This window comes from Magnolia sinica, chromosome 18, assembly GCF_029962835.1.
Source record: "Magnolia sinica isolate HGM2019 chromosome 18, MsV1, whole genome shotgun sequence".
In the NCBI taxonomy this organism is placed as follows: domain Eukaryota; kingdom Viridiplantae; phylum Streptophyta; class Magnoliopsida; order Magnoliales; family Magnoliaceae; genus Magnolia; species Magnolia sinica.
The window spans coordinates 71577803-71590136 of NC_080590.1; positions in this window are offsets into that span (position 1 = coordinate 71577803).

Sequence of the window (12334 nt, forward strand, 5' to 3'; positions counted from 1 at the left end):
TGGTCTCACCAGCGCTGACATAAGAACCTTCCGTGATCTAGCTACGAAAGCCCATTCATTAGAACTAATGAGTAAGAAAATGCCAGCATTCCATTATGAAACAGGCAGAAGAGGACATGGTAGATTGATGGCAAATGTCATGGACCGAGAAAAGAAGAATGATACCCCCGTGATAGAAAAAGAATAAAAAAGAGAGAAGAATCAAATCGTAACAGAGGAAGATTCGACAATAAGAGGCTAAAATCCCTCAATTCTCATGAAGGGTTTACATTTGAAAAGGAGGATGTTACTCCTACGATGAAACAAATGCTAAGCGCAGGAACGATACAATTGCCCCAGTCCAAACGGCCTGAAGAAGCAAAAAATGACGAATGAAAGGAATTTCTGCCATTATAACCATCTGCTAGGACACCCCACGGAAAATTGCTTTACACTGAAATGCATAATCCAAAAGATGATAAATAAAGGTGAAATTATAATAGGCAAAGAAAAAGAAAGAAGCAGAGAAGCGTCAATAAATATGATCTCTAGCCGAGAGATTACGTATGAGAAAAGGGAAGGGTCAAAGAAGAAAGAAAATAGCAATACATATACTGATAATTCTGCAGAGCATATGAGTAAAGCTGCAGTGATCACACTACGTTCGGGAAAAAGAATAACCAGTCCCCTTTAAAAACAAAAAGCTGAGGCGATATGGGAAAGAGCATCTGGGATACACATCGATACCAATAGAAAAGAAGAAGAAAATATGATTGAAAAAGTAACTTATGATGTGATAAGTCATCTGAAAGGTATATCATCTAGACTAAATGTGTATGATGCACTACAATTATCAGAGGACTGTAGACACACTCTAATTCGAGCCTTATCTGATAGTGAGGTTAGAAAAGCATTACTCGTAGAAATGAAAAATATAGAGAAAGGGACATAAAGCAGTTGCATGCCTATTATTTCCTTCTCCGATGACGATTTGACTTGTGATAAGGAGCATAACAGGCCATTAATGATCATGGGTCATATTTTCGGTAAACAGGTTGAGCGAATAATGTTAGATAATGGATCGGCAGTAAACTTGTTACCATTGACAGTGCTGAATAAAATTGGAAATTGTCATTCACATTTGCACTCTAGTGGAATGATGATACATGGCTTCAACCAAGATGGACAACGTACATTGGGGAAGATCACATTAACTTTAGAGATAGGGGAGTTAACCACAAATGTTGTTTGTCATGTCATCAATGTGGTGATGACATATAACCTCCTGTTGGGTAGGCCATGGATGCATCAATATGGCATTATAACATCCACCTTACACCAATGTTTCAAGTATTGCAAAGATGGAATTTAGTGTAAAGTAATGGCTGATGCAAGACCGTATACAGAAGCAGAAGCTTTCTTTGTCGATGTCAGTTACTATGACAGGTTCGCAATAGAAGATGAAGTTAAAAATGACAAAAATAAAACCTTAAGAAATAATCACACATAAATAATAGAGAGTTAAGTCGCAATGATGGAATTATCTGGGAAAGTGAACACGAAAATGAAATTTTATTTCGTACCAAAACACTTGAGACAGCCGAGACAACCTCCATTAACATTATTATCACCTGAGCAGCTAGGAATTCTGTAGTCAAACTATACAGTACTACTACCATATGCTAAAAGGAATAAGCCATTTCTAGCTATGCCAAAAAGATTTCATGTTAAATCCAGTTCAAAATATCCTGAGCCGATTGAATTTTATACATCTTCGGAAATGAATACAGAAGAAAGAATCGATGAAAATATAAATCATGAAAAACTGACATTTGAAGATCTCAAGAGATATAATCCGGCTAACAGAAAAATTATAAAGAACATGGGTTTTAACTACGAAGAACCCACCGCCCTGAATTATGGAAAAGGAATTTAGATTCCAATCGGAGTAAATGAGAAAAAGCGAGAAAAATTTCGTGGACTGGGAGCAGAATCTTCAGTAAACATGATCACAGTAGATCCGACAGAAGAAACAGATTTTAAAATAATCAAGCATCCTGAAATAGCTCTAAAATATATGGAAGACGGGGGGTAGCTGATAGTGGATAGTTTGTGAGAAGTAAATTTGGGTACGAAAAATGAACCACGAAATACATTTATAAATGTTAATTTACCCGAACAAGAAATCGATCAATATGTTAAACTCCTAAAAGAAAATAGAGATGTATTCACCTGGATGTATGTAGAAATGCCAGAATTGGAACCATCAGTAGCAATGCACTGACTGAATATCGCCAAGGATAAAAGGCCAATCAAACAAGCACAAAGGCGATTCCATCCAGATCTAATTCCTCTGATAGAGGAAGAAGTAAATAAACTGATAAAAGCTGGGTTCATCAGAGAAGTTAAGTATCCTAAATGGATATCAAATATTGTCCCGGCAAGAAAGAAAAGTGGATAAATCAGTGTATGTGTTGACTTTAGAGATCTTAATAAGGCTTACCCGAAAGATGACTTTCCATTGCCAATAACCAAATTATTAATCGACAGTACGACAAAATACGTTGTCATGCCTTTCATGGATGGTTATGCCGGGTATAATCAGATAAGAATGGCACCTAAAGATGAAGAAGCCACGACATTCAGAACTTCGTTAGGAATTTATTGCTACAAATTTATGCCATTTAGTCTTAAGAATGCTGGCGCGACATATCAAAGAGCAATGCAGAACATCTTTCAAGATATGATGCATGAGCATGTTGAATGTTATGTAGAGGATTTGGTAGTCAGACCAAATGTTCATGAAGAACATCGCGAACATCTGACTTCAGTCTTCTGTCGGCTCAGAAGGAAACAATTAAAGATGAATCCGGCCAAATGTGCTTTTGGTGTATCATAAGAAAAATTCCTCAGTTTTGTTATCAGACACAAAGGAATCGAAATTGACCCAGACAAAGTCAACGCCATTCAAGAAATGCCACCACTAAAAATATTGAAAGAATTAAAAAGTTTGCAAGAAAAACTAGCATATATTTGCCATTTTATCTCTAATATAGCCAGAAGATGTTATCCATTCACTCACTTAATGAAGAAAGGAGCAGAATTCATATGGGACAAGTCATGTCAGAATGCATTCAATTCGATCAAAGAATTGTTGAAACAACCTCTAGTGTTGGCAGCTCCTGTGAAACGTAAACCACTCATTCTATACATATCTGCAGCTGAAAATTCACTAGGAGCTCTACTAGTGCAAGTAAATGAACATGGGAAGGAAATCGCGCTATATTATTTGAGTTAAACTTTAATAGGCGCAGAATGCAATTATTCACTAATTGAGAAAGTATGCTTGGCATTAATATTTGCAGTACAGAAACTAAGACATTATTGCCTTTCTCATGATATAATCTTAATCTTGCGAGCGGATCCCATAAATTTTTTGATGACCAAGCTGATGTTATCAGGAAGATTGGCCAAATTGATGTTATTACTTTCAGAATACACAATCATTTATAAGCCGGTAAAAGCAATAAAAGGGCAGGAAGTGACGGATTTCTTAGCAGCTCATCCCGTAATAGACAATGAAATAATCAGTGATGACTTCCCAGATAAATAAGTGATGATAATTGAATCGCAAAAACTTATGGCAAATGTACTTTGATGGTGCTTCTCGAATGTCAGGAATAGGTTCTGGAGTGATATTTATCAGTCCTCAGGGCGATTTGTTGCCTTACTCCTTCACATTAGGCACTGCATATATAAATAATGAAGCCGAATATAAAGCTCTCATCATTGGAATGGAGATAACTCAAGAAATGAAAATAAAAGTGTTGTAGATTTTTGGAGACTTCGAGTTAGTCATAAATTAGTTGACAACCGAGTTCAAAATAAGAAAACAAGAATTCCTGCCATACTATCGACGAGTACAACAATTACTAGAGCAATTTCATCACATTGAAATTAAACATATACCGAGATGTGATAATGCGAGGGCAGATGCTTTAGCTAGCTTGGCAGCAACTTTATCCTGTCCAAATCAGAGTCCCCTTCGGGTCATGATTGAAGAAAGGAGATTCTTTTCGTTGCTTGAAGTCATCGATCAAGCTGATGAAGTACTTCCTATATCTTGCTTAGAGATCACCACAGACGACTAACACCAGCCTTTTGTAGATTACCTTAAATACAATATATTACTAAAAGACCCAGCATAAAAATCACAAATCGAGGTCGAAGAAATTCATCATATGTAACGAAGTATTATACAAAAGATCTTATAGCGAAATGTTGTTACAGTGTCTAAGTATGACAGAAGCAAATTAGGTATGGAAGAAGCTCATTCTAGAGAATGTGGAGCACATCAAGCCGGCCGAAACTTATTTCATCGGGTGCATCGAATGAGGTATTACTAGCCCACAATGTTCAAAGATGCTATCGATTATGCGAAACGATATCATGAATGCCAAATCCATGGTGATGTTATACATGTGCCTCCTGAAGACCTTCATCAATTGTTAGCCTCTTGGCCTTTTGCCGCCTGGGGACTTAATGTCATTGGTCTCATAAATCTACCTTCATCTAAAGGAAAACAATATATACTGGCAGCGACAGATTATTTCTCCAAATGGACTAAAGCAATTGCACTTCTAAATGTCAAGGAAAAAAGATGTAGTGAATTTCATTCGACATGTGATAATATATCGTCATGGAATCCCAAAAAGAATCATCACTGATAATGGTACACCTTTCAAGAATATAGGTATGGAAAAATTTTGCCAGAAATTTGGCATTTATCACTTGTTCTCAACACCTTACTACCCGCCGGCCAATGGGTTCGTAGAAGCATTCAATAAGACGATTATGAAAATATTGAAGAAATCTGTCACAGGAAATAAGCGCGATTGGGACAAAAAGTTGCAAGAGACTCTATGCGCTTATAGAACTACTCACTGAACTGCGACGAAAGCCACACCGTATTAATTGGTATATGGTGTTGAGGTTATCATCCCAATCAAAATGCAAGTCGAGTCGCTTAGAGTAGCAGTCTATCAGTTAATGACAAATGAAGAAAATGCAAGTATAAGGTTGACTGAGTTGGATATGCTCAATGAAAAACGCCTAGTAGCCCAACAGCGATTGGAACTATATTAGGCAAGAATTCCAGCTGCCTTTTATAAGAAGGTTAAACATCGCCCGTTCAAAAAGGAAGATATGGTACTAGACCTATAGTGATCACTCGAAGAACTGGGGGCAAATTTGATCCAAAGTGGGACGGTTTGTACGTAGTAACAGAGGTATATTCAAATGGAGCCTATCGAGTCATGGATCATGATGGAAGGGGCATCCATATACTTGTTAATGCTCGCTTCATTAAGATGTATTATCCCTAAGGATCGTTGCAGTTTTGATTCTGAAGATTATCAAATATAATGCTTCCCAATCAAAAGGGGCCAAGATAAGCGAAATGATGAAACAGCCTTAAAAGGTAAATGCCATGTATTCTTCCCCATATATAAATGAATAAAGGCAGACCCTCAAGAATATCAAGCAAATTCAAGCATAACTATCACGCCCCAAACTCGAAAACCGGGCTCACAAAATTCCTGATCGTCGAATCCGTCGCTGATGGCCTCCATAGTACCCCATTCTTGGCTTCCAGCACCCATACGCCAGATTCCGATCCTGAGATCTTACAAAGAGGATTTTTAGTGTGAATTTTTTTTATAAAGGAGCATAACCACAAGCATAACCAAGTCACAAATGACAACATCAACACCACATATCCACTAATATAAACATTCGAGTACAATGCTAAAAGGGAAATACATAAATAACAAAATCTCCAAAGTGATCTGCCACAAGCTCCTGCCTCAATGTTGCTGCAACCTAGCGTCACCTGCATGCAACGGTCGTGTATAACCTTATAGAAAGCTTAGAGGGTAGTGTAAGTGTATGCACAAGATAAGTGTCAAGCACACAAATATTAGAGTCAGCGGAAATACTGACAAATCAATAAGTCATATAATATCAGAGTGTGCAATGCAGATTGGCTATGCAAATGCGGAGTCATAGAGAGTAAAATATCAGATGTTGAGGATGCAATGCAATATACAATTCCAACGAACCACAATTACCATCAGCCTCATCTAGGCCATATAAATGCAGAAACATAGCAACCCAAATGCCATATGCCGCGGATGTAATGCAATATGTAGATCCTGACGAGTCCATAATACTATCAACCTTATTTAGGATATGCAATACAGAAGCATAGTAAACCAAATGCTGTGCTGAAAATGCAATGTAATATGCGATGCGAATGAAATGACCAAGTTGGAGTGTGAAGTTGGGATGATAGTACGTAATAACGCAAGCTGTGGGGTTCATCACAAGGGACTTCTATCCAAACTGGCTCATACCTGATTTGGATAGCTAGACACAATGTGGTAAACTCCTGATCTTAGGTTAGTCGCGTACCCAACCAAAATCATGGCCATTGCGAGGGTACACATAATGATCTAGTTGTGCACCACCAGCCCGAGTGGATAGTGAATGAATGAATGAATGAGTAAAATACTGAGTATGTAACTCCTGCTCAGTAAGTCCAATTATCAGTACCGTACTTCTCTAGGATCATCACCGGGGTCTAGTACACTCTACGTCACCTGCCGCCCCATCAAGCGCACAACTACGTAAGTGAAAGAGACCTCACTATTCGCCTACCAATATTGACCCGACTCGTCGATAGCGGACCCATTTATGAGCTAGTCAGACTCAGCCTAACATTGCTTACTCTCTCGTGCAGGTAAGGCCACACCCCCTTCCAACCGACCATGACACAGTGAGAAGCGCGACTTCCTGGTATTCAGCACTTGGCGCTCCTACATCCACTTGGTCTAGACATTGGAGCGTCCTCTGATACCAAGAGGGTTTAGAGAATTTCACCCAGAAATATCTATAACACCCCATGTAGAAAAATATTTTCGGTGTCCTATCTGGCCATCCACGATATGCCTGTGGAGGCTATGACCCTGATATCTCTAGGGCATACAGTAGTCATGTTACACAAATGCGAGATGCATAAATCACGCTATCAGTCATGCAACAATCCTGCGCATACTGCGCGATCATGTGGGGCAACTCCATCTCATAAGGAGTCCCATAATAAACCAACCCAATGACATATGCTATGATCAATCACTCCTCATAACAAGCATACTTATGATGCGTATGGGTATGTACCATGAAGTATATTAAGCATGATTATACATACATCATGCTGGGCCTATATAAGGCAGCCCATGGCTCGTGTAAATGAATGAGTGGTGTGCATATATGTAACGCCCTGAAATTCGGGGGTCGAGCATAACTCAGCTCCCGAGTTCCAAAACATCACTTATGCAACATATTTAATGATGAATGTATGTTGACTGTATTAGTGCATAAAACATGGATTAGATTAAGCCAAAACACAGATATGATTCAGGGAGAAGTGAATAAAGCAAGCGGAAGACTTATAGTAAAATGTGTACAAGTGTAAATCCCTGAATTACATATACAAGCCAGATCGTATGAAAGTGTTATTTAACAAAATTGTAAGTATCAAATTACATCATTTCAGTTCCCAAAAATAATCCCAGAGATCCCGCGCATCAGACCCAGGCTCGCTAGAATCCGTCTGAAAACTGCATATAGGAGAAGGCAGCCTCGTCGTCATCCAGCTCCCGCTCTGCCTCAGACGTCGCATCCACATCTGCAACATCAGGGCCTAAGACAGAGTCTGGTGGGTGTTTAACATCGCCCCAGAAACGTGGGAGTGAGTGATCAACTCAGTGGAACAATAAGGCACTGGTTAACATGTTATCAGTTCAATCAAACATCCATACTAGGGTTGTCAATCCTAGACATCTCATACGATCATATAGTTGAGGTCGTAGCAAAGGGCTCGTCACCAATCAATGCACGCCTTTCATGCCTTACTACCACAGATCGGCTCGTCACCTCCTTACGGTATCCAGGTATGCTCGAGGTCACTACAAAGGGCTCGTCACCAATCAATGTAGGCCGACAGCACGAATATAGTGTCCTATACCACCATAATCGGCTCACGAGTTTAGTTGCTCATTGGTCACTACGGGGAGTCTCGTCACCCCAGCGTAGGCCGACAGCTCGACCACGGTGTCCCATACCACCATGTCCGGCTCATGAGTCTTAGCGGATCAAGTACCATAGTTAATAGGATTTCACTGGTAAGTTCGGTACCTTAGATTCAAACAGTAGCGTCTATACATGGTTAACATACAACGGACAATCGGGTTACTTGACGAACTCGACTAGCATGAGCGCACATTGAATTGAGCGACATAGAGTGCGCAAACACTCTGCGTGGCCAAACCACTGCCGACAACTCTAATACTGCTCGGGTTCGTCTAATACGTCCTACGTGGCGAAAGCAATCTCAACCACGAACACAGGGTCAATTACCGATTTCCTGGACTAAGGCATAGTCCCAAACACCTTACACTACTACAGATATTCATATGGAGTGTAAAACAGTAATGGAACAACAACTCAAATCATGGTACATACACATTTGAAGAATATCAACTTAACATAAATGTAAGCATAGGAAATGCTTGAATTTAAATAACTTGGAATGTAACTGTATAAAGGAAATCATGTGCATCAATAGGAGTATTGAGAATCACTTCTCAACGCCCACAATAAGTGTAATAAGTTACACTTTAGATCATTCATGCATTTCTACAAACACTTAGCATACATGGAAATAACATACATGACGTATGTTGAAATACATGGACTTAGACAATTCCTTTTACCAAGGAGTTGTCATACATGACAATTAATCATGACAAACATAAGTGCATATTTTATACGTATACGGTACTTTATAAATACACATAGAATACACAAATCTCAATATAACACATGCATATCAGGAAAGCAGTGTAAACACAACATTTGGCATGTGAAATCTCATCCATAACAAGAATAAATCACTAACTGGCGTTGAAAGCCTTGAAAACCATAACCTATGTACTTAAAGTCCACACCTTAAGCAAAGAAAGAACCACCGAACTGATTTAGACGAGTTGTCTTCGTCAACGGCGAAAGAATACCCTAAAGCAAGGATAGAAATGAGATACAACAACACCAAGACTAGTCTAAGCTCTAACACAGGTTAGGGTTAGGTTAACTTATCCCAAAAAGAACTCAGAACCGTCAGAAGAACGATTCAAAGAGAAGGTTCAAAGATGAAGAAGAACAAGGAAGAATCCAAGATGATTCACCAACTTATCTCTCTCACTTTCTCTCTCTTTTCCACTCTCTTTCTAAGCTAGGGTTAGAGAAAATCGTATGGAAAAGAGGGCTAGGGTTAAGGACTATAAATAGGCCTTTTATTGATGAAAATAACCTTAGGGACAAGGTATACTTAGGTTATAACCAAAGTAAGCCTCACTCGATCCAACGAAGCACTTCTGGTGGGCCTATAACCACGAAAGGTCGGACTTAAGCTCACTGACCATGGATCTAGGTCAGGCTGAGTTTTCGTACCGACCGGCTCTTCAGATCAGCCGTAACGGACCACACTCAATTCAACGGTCACGGAATCTCGATCAGGTCCACAAGCACTAGGATATGCCTGGACCAACTATCCTGATCAGAGGGTGAAATTGGGTCAGAATCCAATGGTCAGATAGCTTAAAATCATCGCGCAAACGACACGACTCAGATTTCATAAAAGCTTAATAAATTCCAACCGTTCTCATACTCTTCACTCCGAACTCAAGAAAATCGACCCAGAACATCACATGGACTTGATTTTCGAGGAGATGGTCAAGCCCAACTCGATGACCGCAACAGCCTAAGATCATCGCTATCGGACTTTCGACGCGCGGTCCAGGTCCGATCCAGATCTTCCAAAAATTCCCCAGAACAATTGGATTTAGCGATGGATCCCAGGTTTCAGAGTAACGTAGCGCTAATTAATATACAAGTTTAGAGCCATGCAGATACAATTTAAAGTGATTGATGCGAATTTCACGAGCAATCGAGTATAGCACTAATTACCCCAAAAACAACTACTTAAGGAAAGATTAGCATAAAAAATTCCAAGGTCGTTACAATCTACCCCCATTAAAGAAAATTTCGTCCTCGAAATTCATACCTTCATATAATCCTCAAGGATCAGAGGGTAGGTCTTTCTGACCTCAGCTTCAAATTCCCAAGTAGCCTCTTCCACACCATGATGCGTCCATAGCACCTTCACAAGAGGGATAACCTTGCTACGCAATACCTGCTCCTTCCTGTCGAGAATACGCGTCGGTCGCAGTACATAAGTGACATCCTCACTCAACTGCACTTGCTCCCAACTGATAATATGCGAAGGATCAGGAATGTACTTCTTCAGCATAGAAACATGAAATACGTTATGCACGCCCGCAAGAGGTGTGGGCAAAGCAAGGCGGTACGCTACTACTCCCACTCGATCCAGAACTTGAAATGGACCAATAAATCTCGGCGTCAGCTTCCCCTTCTTACCGAACCCCAAAACTCCTTTCATAGGAGAGACCTTCAGAAACACATGGTCTCCCACTACAAACTCAAGCGGTCGACGCCTCGTATCAGCATAACTCTTCTGCCTGCTCTGCGCTGTCAAAAGTTGACATCGAATGATGTCAACCTTCTCAGAAGTCACCTGTACTAACTCTGGGCCAAGCAAACTAAGCTCACTAATTTCTGCCCAACAATGTGGTGCTCTACACGGGCGACCATACAACGCCTCATAGGGAGCCATACCAATACTCGCCTGGAAACTATTATTATACGCGAACTCTGCATACTGAAGACAATCATCCCAACTGTCCTTGAAATCCAAAACACAAGCTCGCAACATATCTTCCAGGACTTGATTCACGCGCTCCGTCTGTCCATCTGTTTGCGGATGAAACGCGGTGTTGAACTTCAGTTTCACACCCATTGCTTCCTGGATATGAGTCCAGAAGATAGATGTAAAACGCGTGTCTCTATCAGACACAATCTCTAGGGGAACTCCATGCAGACGCACTATCTCCTTGATATACAACCTAGCCAACTCGTCTGCAGAGTAAGTGACTCTGATCGGTAAGAAATGCGCCGACTTCGTTAATCGATCGATGATCACCCAAATAGAGTCAAATCCCTTTCTCGTCCTTGGCAACCCAGAAATAAAATCCATAGAGATGAAATCCCACTTCCATTCAGCTATGGGCATGGGCTGCAACAACCCAGGAGGTCGGCGATGCTCTGCCTTGACCTGCTGGCACGTGAGACAACGAGAAACAAATTCAGCAATCTGGACCTTCATATTGTCCCACCAATAAGACCTCTTCATATCCTGATACATCTTCGTGCTACCTGGATGCATCGCAAGCTTAGAACTATGGGCTAACTCGAGAACCTCACGTCTCAAGTCAGGGATGTCAGGAACGCATAACCAGCCACGAAAACGTAGGCCCCCATCAAAACTAACACTCCATTCGGAGTTCTCATCTGTACCAACCCGCTGCCTCATCTTCACCAAAAGCTCATCATCTACCTGAGCTGCAACGATCCTCTCGTCGATAACGGGCTGTACACGAATGTGTGCGATAACCTCATATGGCTCAACCACCGTAAGCTTCGCTCAAAATCGCGCACGAACTCCAACATATCTCACTCTCATCATCGGAGCCGCAAACTCAATAGCCTTCTTGCGACTCAACGCATCCGCCACAAGGTTTGCCTTACAAGGATGGTAAGAAACATCGAACTTGAAGTCCTTCAATGTTTCCATCCACTGGTCGCCTCATATTCAAATCACGCTGCGTGAAAATATACTTAAGGCTCTTGTGGTGGCAAAAGAGCTCGAACTCCTCACCATAGAGGTAATGTCTCCAAAGCTTTAATGCGAAGATGACAGCTACTACCAAGTCGTGCGTAGGGTAATTCTCTTCGTGTTTCCTTAATCGACGCGAAGCATAAGCAATCACCCCGTCCTTCCGCATAAGGACACAACCCAGGGCTAACGCGAGAGGCGTCGGTATATATAATATACTTATCCCCTTACTCTGCAATACTAGCACAGGGGCGGACGTCAACTTGTCCTTCACTTCCTGAAAATAACTCCGCCCGCTCATTCCAAGCAAACTTCAAATCCTTCCGTGTCACCGCGACAACGGTCCGGCAATCTTCGAGAAGTCCTCGAATAAAGCATCGATAATAGCCTGCAAGACCCAGAAAACTCCTCACCTCAAGAATGTTTGTCGAGATCTCCTGCACTGCACCTACCTTGGCAAGGTCGACGGCTATTCCTTCCTTG